General features: G+C 36.2%; 1 protein-coding gene across 1 annotated transcript in view; it reads right to left on the reverse strand.

Annotated features, from left to right (window-relative positions):
- Positions 1 to 4,861: 4,861 nt before the first annotated feature.
- The window catches only part of LOC126700100 (uncharacterized), a 51,253-nt gene continuing 37,085 nt past the window's right edge, over positions 4,862 to 19,029 (reverse strand). Inside the window, exon 2 of the mRNA XM_050398096.1 lies at positions 4,862 to 4,935. The gene's annotated coding sequence lies outside the window, so the exon portion shown is untranslated. The remainder of the gene's footprint in view (positions 4,936 to 19,029) is intronic.

A 19,029-nucleotide genomic window follows, 5' to 3' on the forward strand; every position in this document is an offset into this window, starting at 1 on the left:
ATAATAATAAAACAAAAGGAACGAGATCTTAGAACTGTTGAGAGGTAATGGAAGAGAGAGAAGGAAAAAGACAAATATGAAAGAAAGGATAAAGCCAACAGATTAAAAAAAAAGGCGCATTATACCGGGGGCAATTTTGTCCAAAACAGACCTTTTATCCCTCACGTTTTCTCTACAATTTTTGCCTCATTTTGGTGAGATTGCATTTTAGTGAACCTCAAAAGAAAGCTCGGTGATCTCACACGTTTATTTTTTATTTATTTATTTTTATTTTATTTTATTTTTCTTTGGGTCCGGTTAAACATTGTAACAAAATATTTTTTATTACTATTAATGCATTTTTATTATTTGGCTGATCCATAAACACTGCCATGAGACTAGAATTAAAAAAAAAAAAAAAAAAAAACCACGCACGCTACCCAAATGCAGCCGCAGCGTGCGTCTTTTTTAACTTTCAATTTTAGTTATCAAAAGTGTTATTGTATGGTGTAATGACATGATAGACATAGCCCCAACAATCCTCCCTCATAATGAGGCTCTCGCGGCTCAAACTCATAACCTTAGCTTTGATATCATTTGTTAGACCGTGAATTGTGTCATTCTACCTTAAAATCAACTGGTGATGAGGAAGATACACTGAAATCTTTTATGGCATTTAATACCGTGCCTCATGCGCTTGTTTTTAAAGTAGTTGTAGGAAATCGAATTGTGGCTCTCAACAATGGCTAAGATTGAAAGTTTAAAAACTTATATTTAGTGTCCATATGGCATGAGTTTATAAGTTTAGCTTTTAACTTTTAGTTTTTATATACAACTTTTTAAAACCTTACATTTTTTTTACTTTTTCAAAGTATAAGTAGACTTTAACACACTTTCAATAAAAAAAATTCAAGTAAAAATTAAATATGTTGCTCCCAAAAAAATATAATCTAAATATCAAAACTTTTAATTTTTAACATTTCTATCATTTTACCTTCTCAATTTTTTACTTTTAATGTTGCATTTTGCAATAGACCTCACTCCATTGTTCTATGGGTAAAGTATGTAATATTCACTTACTAGTGCTATGATTTGACTCATAATTTGAAGCTAGCACCTAGCATCCCGAACTAAGCTGTGTGTGTATCAACCAATCTATATATATATATATATATATATATATCTCTCTCTCTCTCTCTAAAAACTGAATCGTAGCATTTATTGTTACTATGCTTATGTTGAGTCATATCAATGGCTACATCATCTACCTATTTCCAACATTATCTCTCTTATTTTTAACTCTAATTTTTTTTTTCTTATTAATTCTCCAACTTATTGTTATATTTTCTATAACATTTCTCCTCCCTTTTACTTGTTTATCTCACCATTATTATCTACCTTAAGATCACTTTTCATCTATCCATTTATCTTCCTTTAATTTTGGCTTTTCATATTCTCTTTCTCTTACTATAAATTTACAATTCTCTCTCTCATTCTATACATAGTTTTTCATACACAAAAGGTTATTTCTCTTTTTTTTTTCTCTCTCTCAAAATTTTGTTTTTCATTTTTTGGTGGAATCTGTTTTTTCTTGCATCTTTACTTTAGGTTAATGAATTTTTGTAATATTTGAAAATTTACTTTGGGTTGATGTGATTAAGTTGTGTTTTTAAGTTGTTATTTTTTTTTTATTCTCTTTGATTTCTTAGATGTTATCTTATTGCACTATAAAGATAGTATATAAGAATATAATATTATTTTATTATATATCATAACAAGAGTTGGATAATTTGGTGTTCATCACTATATTTTTTATTTTTACTTTTTTTCTTCTCATATTTTTTTTCTATAAGTTTCTTATTATTCCCTCTCACATTCTCTCTTGAAAAGGTGGTTATTTTCTTTGTCTTGATTTTTTTTTTCTTGCAACTTTACTTTATATTAAAGAAATCATTGTGATTTTTAAAACTCTATTTTAGGTTCATATGTTTTGGTGTTGTACTTTTTTAGTTCCCTGTTACAAGTAGTATCTCTCTCTCTCTCTTATAGTTTCGATTTGATTTTTATTTGAGTTAATACTGATTATTTTGGAAGTAAGAATTTGAGTTTACATCAAAACACAATTTTGGATATGCTAATTACAGATCAGCATTCAGTCCATTTTGGTTCACTTCATCTATTCGGTTTACTCCAGTCCACTTCAGTTCTATTAGGTCCATTCAGTCTACTTCGGTCAATTCAATCCAATTCAATCTATTTGGTCTACTTCCGTCAATTTGGTCCTTTTTGGTCTACTTTGGTCAATTCCATCTAATTCGGTCCATTTTGGTCCATTCAATTTGCTTCGGTATATTAAGTCCAATTTGATCCATTCAATCCACTTAGGTCTATTCGGTCCAATTTGGTCTACTTCGGGTCTATTTGGTCTATTTCAGATCACTTCGATCCCATTTGGTGTAACTACTTAAGAATGGGAAAAATACAAATTTGGGTTGAGAGTATTATCAATTACTTGAGTAATATCAATTGTAATTATATGATAAGTTTTGATTATCATAATAATCTCCTTAAGAGAATGAGAATTTGAATAGTAACTTTGATACTTAAAAATTTAATTGTACCAAAAGAAACTAGGAAAATATAATGTATAATAACAATAGTTAGAAGAATATGAATCATTTCAAAAGATAATAATATCAGTAAAAAAATTAAAAAATGATAAAATTATATATTTTTAAAAACAAAGTGATGGAAATTACTTTTTGAAATTATTTAATTTTTAGGGAGAACAAATTATGTACAATAAAATTTAGAGAATAAATTATACATATTTGGAATAAGTTTGTTATGAGTTTTAATTATCATAATAAATTTTTTTTAAGAGAATGAAGAATTTGAATAAATATTTTTGCTTGAAGATATAATCAACCTCATGCAATTCATTTAAAAGTAACGACTTTAAAATAAATGAGTAACTATCCTAAATATTAGATTTGTATATTTATAATCTTCATGTTTAGAAAGACTTTCACTTAAATTAAGCCAGACCAAAGTGGGCTGAAATGCTACGTTAATGTAGCTCAACAAAAGTTTAGCAATAATAAATGTTATGCTTAAAGATTTTAGATATTACGAGTTTGAGATCCATATTTTTATTAATAAATTTAGATTTGGAATAGGCGCTTTCAACCCAAACATGTATTTTCCCTATATGTAAGTGCACAAAAATGGACTGAATGTTTTCTCCAAAAAAGAAAAAAGAAAAAAAAGGACCAAGTGGATAGATAAAATAGGACCAAAGTAGTCCAAATAGGACAGAGTGTACCAATATGGACCGAATAGGACTGTTGTAGACTAGATAGGACCGAATAAGAATGAATGGACAGATTAGGACCAATGTAGACGTAATGGATCAAATAGAATCAAATCAGACTAAGTAGGACCAAAATGGATGGAATAAGACCAATGTCTACCAAATAGGACTGAAGTGGACAAAATGGCCCGAATAAGACCAATGTGAACCGAATAGAACTAAAGTGGATAGAATGGACCGAATTGGACCAAAGTGGACCGAATGGCCCGAATAAAACTGAAGTGGACCAAAGTGAATAGAATGGAATTAATAGGACTAGTATGGACCAAATGGACCTAATTAGACCAAACTAGGCCGAATAGAACCAAAGTGGGCCAAAGATGATTGCATGGACCGAATAGAAAATTCGAATATATATCAATTTTATTGCATTTTTAGGGCTCATATTTCTAATTTCTAATGTTTATTTTATTTGTATTTTTTTAACTCAAAATAAAGAGGCCCAAATATAATAAAATTTCGTACTTTTCAACCCAAAAATTAAGAAAAAAAAAAAAGAATTTTTGAGCTAAAATTGAAAAGACAACATACAAAAAGAATCAATTTAAAAGCTCAATTAGTCCAAAATGGATTGGGGGGGACCGAAATTTATCGAGTGGACCAAATTGAATTGAAGTAAACCTAATTGGATTAAATAAAATTGTTTAATTGATCGAGTGGACCATAGGATCACATACTTCACGGTATTTTGTGGCCAACAATAATATTACCTTAGGGATTATGACAGGTAGAGATCAAAAACAAGTTTGAGTGAGATCTCATGGATGATTTTTTTTTAATTGTTCTGAAGTAGTGAATAAAAATCCTTACATGTGGACCCGAATCAAATTTATCCCTTTTTGGTGCAGATTAATAAGTGGTAAAATTTATCCTTGCATGAGCTTTGCTAGTAGTTATGAGATTCTGCTGGCTCTTAATTTGAATAAGGTGCACCATGATTTCTCGCACAACCTAAGTGGCTGAGTTCAATGATGTTGAGAAGTGAGAACACATTGCCTGCGCCAAGATATTACTACAATTTTTTTTTCTCCCAATAAACTTAAGAACTTCGTTAAAGAAGGAAAACAATTAAACAATCCAAGTGTGTGTTTGACTCTAGCTTAAAAAGTCAACTTATTTTACTATTTAGTTTATTTTTACTACTATTAATGAGCCCCACTGCACTTTTTGATACTATTCATGGATCTCACTATACTATTTCACTAACTTTTACCTTTATCTACAGTACTTTCAGCAAAAAGTTTTCAATTTCAACAAAATAAGCAGATCCTAAACAGATTTTGAGTCCAAAACTTGAAAATCATCCATCTGCAGATGCCTGGGGACTTGGGATAATTAATTTGTAGGCAAAATAGCCAAAAGAAAACATATGAATGAACCACATTGACATAAATGAGCTAGATGGATAAGTAGGCTTGATAGCTTTCTCTCACAACCCAACACCAACAAAATATTGGGCGAGTCAACATTATTACAAAACTTGTGTACCATAAGTGACCAAAAACAAAATTCTATCAAACTTCTGACTTTCATTTGAACAAGAAAAGAAGCACATATTAAGCAGGCAAACCCAGGTTTAAACCCTTTGTGTACCATAAGTAACCAAAAATAAAATCCAATCAAACTTCTGATTCTCATTTGCACAACAAAAGAAACACATAATGAGCAAGCAAACCCAAGTTTAAACCCTCCTATATCATTGGCCCTCTCATCCAAAATTCCCAAAATAGAAACGATACTCAAGGCGCGTTTTCATACACTTATATATCCCTTCTTGCATTTAGGTATTTCAATTTTCCTTCAAACCCTCATCTACAGCCATACAATAGTTCTCTGGCAATGCCTACAAGGCAATTCTTTTCTTCCCAACATGTTCCTGCACATCATTTGACAAAAAACACAGTTGGTACAGGATAACATAGTGATAAGCTTAAACAGCATAACCAGTGAAAGGAGACACACAGAAATTGTGAGAGCGAATAGACTAACCTTAGTGGCACTTTTGTCTGTATTATGATTTTTATTGCTTTTAATATGCATTTCCTTCAACATCTTTGCGAGCTGCCTTAAACTCTTTCCTGCCAATTCATCTGGCTTGGACTTTTCCTTATCAAGCTCCACTTTGACATTACCAGTGTCAATGTTTTCCTCATCATCTGAAACATTAGCGACCTTCTGAATTGTTGATTCTTTTATAGCTGAAGATTTCCTTGGTGTCAACTGAGTAGGGCGAGGAAACTGTTGGAAATATATGAGACTAATTAACAAAACCAATAGAGTAAATTGAAGAGATTAGAGGAAACTTATCGATGATTAAGAGAGCTAAGGCGTGGAACTCAATCCACTGTCCTAAGAAGTGATTTTGCCCCACTAGATGCAATTTATCCTTGGTGCATAAATGGCACTGGCGATCAACCCCCAGGATGCAACAGCAAGCTATGGTTGTGTGCACTCACAAACCAAAGCTTTGAACTCGTATTAATGCCCACAGAAATTGAAGGAAGAGTAAGACACAGAATTAGGAATTTTGTTGCTATTTCATGTGTTAAGAGACATCCTTACCTCTGTTTTTATAAGTGTATAACAAGGTTAATTAACACATCTTTGTAAATTTTCCAAAATAAACGTCCCCCTAAAATTTCTACTTTTAAACTTTCCTTTCATAGCTATAGAATTAAAGGTTGATTGTTGTGTATTCGAGATTGTGTTGAGGCAAAGGAAAGAGCATGTTTTAAGGTGAAAATAAGGAATAGATGAGAGAAATTGGTGGACTAAATGATGTGATGACAGAGGAGAGAGTTTAATACTCACCTCCCTTACATGAAGTCAGCTTGGGTCTTAAATGACCTAGCTGTTATTCCTTTATTTATTTTTTCCTAATTTAATTTGAAACTTTTCCAACAATCCCCCACAATGTTTCAAATTAGAATTAAAGATGAAGGTTATGGAATATGAGAGAATTGGAGGGCAGGATGTAATGCTTAGATGTTGATGCCTTTTGGGCTTGAATCGACACTTGGTGCTTACAAGTGAGGGCTCATAGATGCTTGGTGAAACAATGTCTTGAACCTAGCATCCTATTGTGAGACTCTAACCCTGTGCACACATTCCACCCTAATTTAGACGAGTTCTCGATTTGGCACATTACGGCCTTGCGTCCTTCCTGGATGTTCATGGTGCTTTAGAGAGTTGGCCAAAGTCTCATAGGAAGCGGCCTCTGTTGTATATATAGGTATATACATAGATAGGTTGTAATAATGATGTTTGAGTTTGGAGAATATTGTTTCATATAGTTGTTAAAGTGAAAATTCAAGTTATGGAATTTTCTGAGTGAAAATTCAAAGTTAGGCATTTTCAATCAATCGAAGTTTTGGCTTGATCAATCGAAATAGTAAAGAAAAAATCCTAGAGTTTTTGGATGTCTAGATCATTGCTCGATTCTTATTCGATCGATCAAAAATTGTGAAATAGGATTTTTCTGCAGAATTTCCTAGTGACTGTTCAGAAAGGTTGAAGAGGTTTCAAGCCTTGTGAATGATTATATGAAACATTTTAACTCTCTATACGTACCTTTTGAAGGGTTATAACCCTATGGATATTAATAGAGGTTAATGTTCACTTGAAGATATGTTCACTTGAAAATATCTCCCCAAAATAGTAAGTTACAAAGAAATACAAGAAATCTTGTGGGTGTTCTCTGAAATTGCTATTTATAGAACCTAGTAAACTTGGTTGTATCCTGGGGACAAGTTTATAGAAACCCTTTAGCAACTTGCGAATGGGGACAAATATTGTCTAAGGATAACATTCAATTGTGCCTCCAAGTCAATCACTAATTTTTATTTACTTGATGTGTTCATTTGTTCACTCATTGTTACTCCTTGATTTTGTAAAACCCCTAACAGCCTCCACTTCCACATCCATATAGGTGAGCTCATCAAGTATATATTGTCACACACCACCTTTATAGGTCATGAGTTCATTAAGAGTTTTACTCAACCTTCTCACTTTGACGGTATGCATTATCTATACCAACTACACCATAGGGAAGGACAATTTTTGATAATGCATTATTGAATCTCTCCATGACTTGTTTGAACCCATTGAACCTAATTCACGGAATCTTCGATCACATAGGTTGGGTTACTATCATTGGTGATTCACTCCATAGGCCTCAATCCATCCCCGTCGATGTATCATGGACAAATTTTCTAGATAGTCCTTTAGTCAAAGAATCTTCTAGATTTTTCTCTGACTTCACAGACTCCAAGGCTATCACACCAGTTTTTATAAATTGTCACACAATTTTGTGCCTTAATTGCATGTGTCCTTGTTTCCCATTGTAAAATTTTCCTCTGATCTACCAATGGCTGCCTGTAATTCACAATGCAATGAAATTGGTTAAGGCAACTTGTTTGGTACACAGTTGTATATTACATGTGGAGTTGGTTTTTATCATTGTCAGATGCTCAATTTGCATCATAGAATCTTCCGGCACTATTGGATATCCTCATTGTACCTTTCAAATTTCTTAATAAACTAGTTAGTACAGGAAGGATTATGACTATCACACTGCCTATAATTTTAGCATATTCCAATTGTGACACATCCCTTTATTTTTCCTCATCTAGGATCATATGACGAGCTTACAGGTTCACTCTCAAAGTGAGTTTCTCAAATATTTCATTCCTCAATGTAGTGTGGCTTTGATAAAAAATTACCTTTAATGCCACAAATTATTTTAATTCCTAATATCACACTAGCTTCTACTAAGTCTTCCATGTCAGATTTTGATGATAGGAATTTTTTTGTATAATTAATAACATGTTTATCAGTTCCCAAATCAACATGTCATCAACATACAAGCAAATTATAAAATCAAAGTTTGCATTGAGCTTAATATACTCTCACCTATCAGATTCATTCACAATAAATCCGTTTGACACGAATGTATGATTGATTATTTCCATGCCATTATTTTGGAGCTTCTGTATCAAGAGATTGCTATTTATATTGAGATTATTTTTGTTACTGGTGAGTAAATGGAGAAATAATCTACACCACCCTTTAAAATCTAGGGATTCCAACTTTAGCTAAGTACCCCCACATTTTAAGATATTTGATATCCTTTCAAAGATTCAAGTATATGGAGCAACCACTTTATGCATAATTCCAATTTTATTTTCTTTATTTATTTTTCATCTTTGGTGCTTGCTTCAAACGTAAACTTCACGTTTGAGAATTCTTAATTTCTAGATTTACTATCAAGTTTAATTGCTTCATTCCTTTTATTGATGCAACATTCACATAGCATAATCTTGCATGCCCCAAATCAAAGATTCAACAAAATAAGCGATAAAAGTATTATTTTTATTATTATCATTAATTTTTATCAAAACTAGCATCAAGTACAAAGAGTCCCCCATGACAGTAGCCCTTCCCAACAAAGTCACCATTGCGAGTTAATACAAAGTTTATCCGCTTCAAACACCAATTTGAGCCCTGCTTTGTTTAGTAAGGATCTAGACACTAGGTTTCTTCGCATGTTAGGAACATGAAGTATAGAGTGCAGTGCTAGAGACTTACCAAAAGTTAATTTCGAAAGTACCTTACCTTTTCCTGCAACACTTGCAGTACGAGCATCTCCCAAATAGACGCTCTCTCCATCTATGACTTTCTCATAGTCAAGAAACATCTCCTTGTTTGAGCAGATGTGTCTAGTGGCCCCAGTATCCACTACCCATTCAATCATGTTGTTGACCAGATTCACTTCAGACACAACTACAGCTATCACCTCAGATTCTGTCAAGTTGGCTTGAGGCTTGGGGTGATGGTGATCTTGTCCCTTCCTGAACTTACAATCAGAAGCCACATGACCAATTTTTCCACACAAAGCAAGGACCTTTCTTTTTCTTTCCAATATTATTTTGTTTCTTTAATATATATTCAGTCTTTCCATTGGGCCTTTTCCATTTTTTCTGAAATTTTTCTGCATTTTTCTGTTCAACTTAGTTTGCTTTAGATGTGAACTCTAGGTTAGTATAATTTGTTATATCTCCCATCCGGTTTGATTCCTCAATCCATTGATAAGTCTCTCCTTTTGTGTTTCAAATAGTTTCTATAGTCCTTCCAAGAAGGTGGCAACTTCTCTATGAGAGCAGCTGCTTGGAACTCCTCATCTATTTTCATCCCTTTAGCCAAAATTTCTAAAACAATATGTTGATACTCATGGACCTTATCCATGATTGGTTTTTCATCTACCATTTTAAAATCAAGGAACCTACCAACAACATATTTTTTAAAACCAGCATCTTCCATGGAATATTTCTTTTTTAATGCATCCCAAATTTCCTTAGCAGAGTTAGAACCACAGTAAATATCGAATAATGAATTGGACAAGTAATGCAGAATATGACCCCTACAAGTACGATTATCCCTTTCAAAATTCCTAATAGAAGCAGGACGAGCAGGCTCATGCATTTCATCAGATACACGATCATTGAATAACACATAATCCACATGAATAGATTCAAGATAAAATAACATCCTCTCAGACCATCTCTTATAATGGTTTTCATCAAATGGTTCCAATTTAGACATGTCAAGTGCAATGCTCATATTTGATTATTAAGTAGAGCAAGTCACTTCTTAGATTGTTGGAAATATATGAGACTAATTAACAAAACCAATAGAGTAAATTCAAGAGATTAGAGGAAACTTATTGATGATAGAGAGAGTTGAGGCGTGGAACTCAATCCACTATCCTAAGAAGTGATTTCGCCTCACTGGATGCAATATATCCTTGGTGCAGAAATGGCTCTGGCGAATGGTGATCACCCCTCAGGATTCAACTGCAAGCTTTGGTTGTGTGCACTCACAAACCAAATGTTTGAACTTGTATTAATGCCCACAGAAATTGAAGGAAGAGTAAGACACTGAATTAGGAATTTTGTTGCTATTTCATATGTATTAAGAGACATCCATTCCTCTGTTTTTATAAGTGTATAACAAGGTTGACTAACACATCTTTATAAATTTTCCGTGATAAACGTCCCCCCTAAAATTTCTCCTTTTAAACTTTCCTTTCATAGCTATAGTATTAAAGGTTGATTGCTGTGTATTCGGGATTGTGTTGAGGCAAAGGAAAGAGCATGTTTTAAGGTGAAAATGAGGAATAGATGAGAGAAATTGGTGGACCAAATGATGTGATGACAGAGGAGAGAGTTTAATACTCACCTCCCTCACGTGAAGTTAGCTTGGGTCTTAAATGACCCAGCTGTTATTACTTTGTTTAGTTTTTCCTAATTTAATTTGACCCAGAGTTTAAAACCTTCTGATTCTTTTATAGCTAAAGATTTCCTTGGTGTCAACTGAGTAAGGCAAGGAAACTGTCCCAAAAGCTGATCATCTGCAAATGGTTGAAATGGAATTTCATAGGTGACTTTGTTGTCGGAAATTAGATTAGTACTCATGTTTGATTCATGTGTTGGCATTACACAAACATCAACCAAAGTTTCATGCATCTCTTCTGCATTGGCCATTGGATCATCAGCATGACAAGAAGTCTTGTCCTCAGATATTGAATTCGTTGCCACTGTTGATAATGTGACTTCTCAGTTAGAAATCAGGATATCTGGACTCATTCTTCATAGATATTGGAGTTCCAACCAATGATTGGTCATTGGTTTTCATGGCAACTTCTTTTGCTTCAGTCACATACGCATCAACCAATGCTTCAATATTATAAATTTCCATAGTAGATGCCTGATTCTCAACAGAAACCTGTATGTCCGATTGTTTAGCAACAATGCCTTCAGAACCAGAATGGTTGTTCTCCAACTTCTCAAAACCAATAGGAAGAACTGGAGCCTCTAAATCCTTTTCTTCTTCTGCTTCTGCATCATCATCATTGTATTTTTCTCCACACTCAGATGAATTTTCATCTGATGCAATCTCTTCATCAGACTCTCCTTCAGCCTCTCCTTTAGTGGTAGATTCCGATTCAGAATCTGACTCCCCTTTAGTGGTGGATTTTGATTCAGAATCTCAATTGTTGTGGTCATCACCCTCTGTCACATACAGTTCTGAGTCTTTGCTTGCTAGGTTTTGACCTTCATGTTGTGGGGACATAGATTTAGAAACATGGTCCATATCCTCAGCAGAAGCATCATTGGATTCTATAACAGCCAAAGAATACTCAGATCTTATGTCTTGCTCAGTAATTGGAACATCATCATCATTAAAAAGGGTAAGCTGTGAACCACTAATTTTTAAAAAAATTTTTTTTTTTTTTTTTTTTTTTTTTTTTTTTTTTTTGTGTGGGTGTGGGTGTGTGTGTGAAAACATGCCTTAATTTCATTACTCAAGACAATTGTCCTTTGCACTTACATCTAGACCAATCTGGTTTGCAATTACAGAAGGGGTATCCTCAACCCAAACTACACAATCACTAACATTCCAGGCCTCCCTAGCCATAATATGTGCTACCAAATTGCTTTGTCTATGGACATATGATGAGCAACTCCATGATCTAAACGCTGTTAGACCTTCCTTGATGCCTTCGACCACTTTCTGAATTGAGCAACTACCTAGGTCATGGCCAGCAACTACCCCTACCACAACCTGCGCATTGCTTTCGAAGTCTAAGTCCCTTAAGCCCAAGTCTTAAGCAAGCTGAATTCCCTCCTCCAGTGCCTTTGCCTCGACCTCTGTAGCACTTAGAGGGCAGGGTATTTTCTTGCTCATCGCACCCATAATCAAACCCTCTTCGTTCCTAATGACTACCCTGGCCCCACAACATCCCAAGTTCGCAAAATTTGCCCCATACACATTCACTTTATACCTCCCCTCCCTTGGTGGTTTCCATTGATAGCGGATTGAGGCCTTGTTACATGGGCGGGGCAGTTGGGATCCTTTGATTTCCATCCCATACTCTCGTACCTCCCTGGCTATTTTGCTCGGTTCTTTGTTTGTACCCTCATGCTTGAATTTGTTTCTGTTGTTCCATATATTCCACGTCGTAACTGCAAACAACACCCAATCCATGTCCTCCTTCCTCTCCTTCACAACCCAGACCCCGTCCACAAAATCCCTTGTGGGTTGGGGCAACACAAGAAGATCAAGTGCCATCTCCTTCCATACTTCAGCAGCAACTTTGCAATCCCAAAGGGTATGACCTGAGGACTCACATTCCCCACAAAACCCACACCTATCATTGCTACTCACCTTCCTCACTACCAAGCGATAGTTTGTTGGTAAGATTTCTCTGCACGCCCTCTAAAGAAAATGCTTTATTTAATTTGGGCAATCAATCTTCCACAACACCTTCCAAAATTGGGCTGCCTTGGCTTTGTCAAAGCTGTCATCTCTTGTTCTAGGTGTGCTAATCTTCAACAGTTTGAGTGACACCCCATAAGCACTTCTCATCGTGAAAAGGCCATTCTTAGACCATGCCTAAACTCATGAATCCTTTGGTAGCCGCGGGCTTAAGGGGATACTAAGAATGTTGTTTGCTTCATGGGGAAGGAAAGTTTCCTTTATAAGTTCAGCCTTCCACGTACTTGTTTCGCTGTCAATGAGCTGTGCCACTTTCACCATTCTTGTATTGTGTCTTTGGGGGCTGAGAACCTTAAAAGACTCCGACAAAGGCAACCATCTGTCACACCATATATTCACTTTTCTCCCATTACCAATTATCCACTTTGATCCCACCTTAATCGTTTCCTTGGCTGCCATAATGCTCCTCCACGCATACGATGGCTTCTTTCCCACTTGTGCATCCATAAATAAGCCTTCTGCAAAGTATCTTGCTTTAAACACCTTATGAGTGAGGGAATCCGGATTATGACTAATTCTCCACCCTAGTTTTGCAAAAAGCACCAAGTTAAAGGCTTTCAAGTCCTTAAAACCCATTCCGCCCTACAATTTTGGTGTGCACATATTTTCCTATGATATCCATGCCATCTTCTTGCTTTTGTCCTTCTACCCCCACTAAAATTGGCTCACCATGGAGTTGAGCTCTCGACAAAGGGAATCCGAGAGTTTGAAGCAACTCATTGTGTATGTTATTGTTGCTTGGGCAACCACCTTAATTAGTACTTCTTTACCTAAATTTGAAAGCAATTTCCCTTTCCACCTTGCTATTTTCCTCTTCACTTGGTCTTTTATCCGGTTAAAGGCCTTCTTCTTTCCTCTCCCCACTAAAGTAGGTAGACCCAAATATTGCTCATGCTTGTGTATAATCTGAGCACCAAAGCTGTTTTTGATTTCCTCTTGGATCTCTTTATTTGTGTTCTTGCTGAAAATTAGCGACGTCTTCTCTCTATTGAACTTCTGCCCCGACTCCCTTTCATAGTCATCAAGCACCTTCAAAACCTTGTTTCCCTCTCTAATACTTGCTTCATCGAAGATAATACAGTCATCGGCGAACAAGAGATGGGAAATCCTCGGCACTCCCCTACACACTGAAATTCCACTGATCAAACCTTCCCTTTCATCCTTTAGAAGCATGGCCGTTAAACCCTTTGCACACAAAAGGAACAGGTAGGAAGAGATAGGGTCCCCTTGACGTAGCCCCCTTGTCAAAATGATTTTTCCTTTTGGCTTCCCGTTGATTAGGACTGAGTAGGACACTGTCGTAACACACATCATAATCAACCTAATCCATTCCTCTTGAAAACCCAATTTTCTCATCATCGCCTCCAAAAATGCCCACTCCACTATATCATAGGCTTTGCTCATATCGAGCTTTATAGCCATTAGGCCTTTTTTTCCTTTTCTTTTTTGGTCTATGCGGTGCATTGTCTCAAAGGCCACTAACACATTATCCATGATCTGCCTCCCTAGGACAAAAGCGCTTTGTGACTTGCTTATCACTTCCAGTAGGATTTTCTTCAACCTATTTGCAAGAACTTTGGACACAATCTTATATGCAACATTGCACAAGCTAATTGGGTGGAAATCAGTGATCTTTTGTGGACATCTAATTTTTAGAATCAGGCATATATAAGTTTCATTTAATTCAAGAGGTATCACACCTGTGTTAAGGATTTGGGAAACACAACTCACAACAGATTGACCCATTACATCCCAATATTTTTGAAAGAAAATAGGCGACATACCATCGGGGCCGAGAGCTTTTGTAGGGTGCATTTGGTTTAGTGCCGCTCTGATTTCCTCCTCTCTGAACATTCTCATCAGCTCTCCATTCATCTCTTGTGTGACCCATGGGGCTACTGCATTCAAGCTGGCATCAAATGAGGTAGGGTGGTCCATATTGTAAATGCTTGAGAAGTACTTTAAAATCACCCTCTCCAAATCTTCTTTACTATCATACCACACCTCTTCATCCATTAACCCTTCAATCTTGTTTCTCCTTTGTCTTTGGGTCGCTGTCGTATAAAAAAAATCTAGTATTTCTATCTCCGCATCTTAGCCAAAGTACCCTCAACCTTTGATTCCACATCACCTCCTCTTTGACTAGTGTTTTGTTAATTTCCTTCTTCAGTGCTTGAATTTCATTTGTTGTTTCATGAAGGAGATTTTGCCCCTTGATAAGTTGCAAACATTCTTTCAATCGTTTCAGCCTCGTATTTACATTTTCAAATGTCCTTTGATTCCAAAGCCGTAGTTGGGATTGGCACTTATTGATTTTATCAGTGAAGCACTCATTCGGATTTGCTTAAGAAGAATCCCATATCGATTCAATCACCTCTCTACATCCTCCATCCCTTACCCACATCGCCTTAGAAAGGAACCTCTTCTTCATCAGTTTAGAGGGTCTTTTCTTTTTTAGGAACAGGGCAAGTAAACAATGGTCTGACGTAGACATCGAGATGTATCAGCCCTATGCTTCAAAGAATTGTTCAATCCATCTTTCATCTGCCACGAACCTGTCTAGCCTCACCATTATCCGTTGCTCCCCAAATCTCCCATTACACCACGTAAACCTCTGTCCCACAAAACCTAGATCAAGCAAACCACACCTACCCAAACACTCTTTGAAATTCCCCATCTGATCAGCATCTCAATCCAGCCAACCTAGCTTCTCCTCGGGGTGCTCGATTTCATTGAAGTCGTTGAAAACCACACATGGCAAAGTGCTCTGATTTTTCAAAGTCTTTAACAGCTCCCATAAGTGTGTCTCTTGCTAGCGTCGGGGTGGCCATAAAAACCCGTTGCCCTCCATGGACTTGCACCTCCCTTACCATGCACAACCACATTAATATGTGAATGTGAGCAGCTCATGAATGTAACGTCCACTCCCTCACACCAAATCATCACCAAACCACCACTACGTCCATCACTCGGCATCGAAATACCTTGTGTGAGCTCCAATTTCCTCTAAAAACCCTTCATCCGACTAACACTTGCTTTGGTCTCTGAAAGGAAAATTAAAATAGGATTTTTTGACTTCACCTTGTCGGTGAGAGTCCGTACTGTCGGGGGTGACCCGAAACCTCAACAGTTCCAAGCCAGCACACTTATTTGGCTCGGCGGTGTTGCTCCGCAGCCACCGCTTCTCTGCCATCCGTTGAAGATTTTCTCCTAAGGGTTTTGTTTTATTCAAGTCGTTTTTTGCATTTCAGATCAATGGTGTTTGTTTTTAAATCATTAATGGGAGTGATACCTGCTTTTTTCCTTGTTCTTAGGCCCATATCCTCCTTTGGTTTTGCTTCACAGGCCTCACGTGTAATTCTCTTCTAGTGGCCACTCTTTGGGCCTAAGAGCTCCGCAACCCAGCCCATGTTTTCCTTATAACAGAGGGCCATTGGGCCAGACCCATGTTCCTTAACCTTTTGGGCTTTAAAATTCTGAATCCATTCCATGGTTGGTGCCATCTGAAATTCAAAGGAGTTGCCCTCCCATGTAGCGTCCCTGTCTCCTACTACATTACCTCCAAAGCCTCATTTTGAGCCCCATGCCCCCCTTGTCTTCCTTAACTGAAGTAGAAGTGATTCCTTTTTCGTTCTCACCGATGCAATTGCTTTTGTCCGTTTCATGCTCACATCCTGTAGCCTGACCTCTTAGGCCTTACCTCTCAGGCCTTCTTTTCTTGTTTCATTCTCAGTGACACGGTCCCCACGGGCGCCTACGTTGACTCTGATTAATTTCCCACTCCACTCCCTTCCTCCGGTGCATGTGTTAACCTTGCCTTACCTCCCTCTGATTTCCTCACTGACCACCCCCGATTGGCTCTTCCTTCCTTATATCCCACCTTCGTGATATCTCTTCCACCTCTCCTCGTTGCTTCGCCACTCAGCCATGCTTCATACTGAAGCTTACTCAGGTCCAAATGTTCATCAACACCATTCCTTTCTTCATAGTCCTTTAGACCATGAATGAGTAGCCCACAATGGTAACAAAAGTTTGGAAGCCTCTCATATTTGAAAGTTATCCACCTTTGCTCCCCTCCTTCTATAACAATCCTTTTCCTCCTCACAATCTTCTTTGTGACATCGATTTGCACTCTCACCCTCAAGAATTTACCCCAATGTACACTAGACTCCGCGACATCAACGTCCAAGACCTCCCCCAACTTAGCTCCTATAGCTTTGCCTGTTTCTCTGGTTCTACTCTTCAAAGGAAGGTTGTGTATCTGCACCCTAAAAGGAGACTGCTAGAGTGAAATATCCTTTGGGACTTACTCGTCCTCAAACTCCCTCAACAGTATCAAGTACTTCTCATATGTCCATGGACACATCTCCATTATTCTCTTTTTATCCCGCCCATCCCCAAACTCCACAAGGTAGAGCTCATCCTCCACTTCATTTATCTGGATGCTCTTCTGTGGTTTCCAGATCATTCTAAGGTTCTTCCTAAGAGCATCAATATATATGCTCTTGTGTGAGAGCATCTTCATCACAAGGCAATTTTTCCCTATCTTTCTTGCGGCCTCCGTTGTGCTACTACCCCGTAAGATAATCTCATCCTCCACTTCTGTAAAAGTCAACTTTTTCCAAAGCTCTTCTAACTCGTCCGCCATACTCTCACCCCCTCAGATGGTCCTACACTGATGAGGACCACTTCACTCTTGCAATGGCTAAGCCTGCAAGACTCTCAATTGCTTCCACATTTTAATGTAAGCTTTTAAGATATACATTAATTAAAACATTCTAGATTTTTTTTAAATTCCTCATAAAATGTTTCCAAAATGGATGATTAATGTATGCTCTAAGGGTTTACATTAATCGAACCCTAAAAATATATATAATAAACAAAATCTAGATTTGTGGTACACTCCGTGGCATCATCTACAAAACTACTACTTCATCAAAAGATCCAAAACAAAGGGAGAGTGACAGAGATAAAAAAAAAAAAATAGAGAGAGAGAGAGAGAGAGAGAGAGAGAGAGAGAGAGAGACTGTTGCACCACTACTCACTGGTCTGGAGGGAGGTCGTAGCCAATCATTGATTGAAGATTGGATTGAAGTAAGGCAAATGAATGAGAGATACTACATGAGGGAAGATTTCATTATATTCCAATGTTTTTTTAATTTGTATTTTGAGGAATCCTAATTTGCAAGGGATTTTTTTTCTTTTTTTTTTCCTCCTTACTTAGCTAATTTGGGAATTTGTTATAGATTTTTTTTGGGTTTGGATTTGGAAATTTATTGTTGAATTGAACTTAGGCTAGACACCTTTTTTTTTTTTTTTTTTTTTTTTTTTTTTTTTTTTTTTTTTTTCTTTTTTCTTTTGTGGGTCTTTGTATCAATTGAAATTGTTTTATATTTGGACTTTTCTATGGAAATTTAAGATTTAAAGGAGATCAAAGTAACCAATAAATTTTTTCCTCAAAATTCTAGTGCGGGCTAGTAAGTTAATTTGCATATAATTAAATGTAATTATAATTTACATGTAATTATAAATTACATGTAATTTATATATATATATATATATAGATATATATTTTGCTGCTACAAATGAAATTTTCAAAAAGCTATGCACTAAACATATTTTCTGGTGAACTTAGCCAAACTTTGAGCTTTGATATCAATTTGTTGATTTAAGGTTATATGAAGCGCTTTCACATGAATTAAAAAAAAAAAAAAAAAAAATCACTCAAGAGAACAGTATTTAACATGGTTTGACTAACTCCAAGCCTATGTCCACATACAGCGCTAACTAAAATTCACAATTAATGATATGGATTACAACACTTGTTAGGTTCTAAAAGTTTATAACAATTGGCAAATCGTGAATACAAACTTGGCTAGATATAGATCTTAAAGTCTATAGGTATTATTAGATAATGCTCAAGGTAATTCAAGTCAAGATTTAAGAACATATAAGCTGTAGGAGGAAGATTTCATAATCTGTTTGGTTCGATCGATCGAAAGACAGGCTCGATCAATCGAAAGTCGTATCTACAGAATTTTAATTAAGCCCAAACAACAGATCAAGCCTATTAAAGATTAGGGTTTCAGATCTACTTCTCCCAGTATATATAGGAAACCCTAAGCACGTTTTTATTAGGCTTTTTAGAGAGAGAAGAGAGTACCTCTCTTGTATTTAGGGTTTTGTTCCTAAAAATCTCTCTCATATCTTCTACCGGTGTTATTACTTGAAGAATCTCAAGATTCGGTATTATAGAAGTTGTTGCCTTCTCTAGTTATCAAAGGTGCTGATGATATAAACCTTCAAAGGTGGTCTTAGAGTCACAAACAGGAGAGTTTGTG

Source organism: Quercus robur, chromosome 9, assembly GCF_932294415.1.
Source record: "Quercus robur chromosome 9, dhQueRobu3.1, whole genome shotgun sequence".
In the NCBI taxonomy this organism is placed as follows: Eukaryota; Viridiplantae; Streptophyta; class Magnoliopsida; order Fagales; family Fagaceae; genus Quercus; species Quercus robur.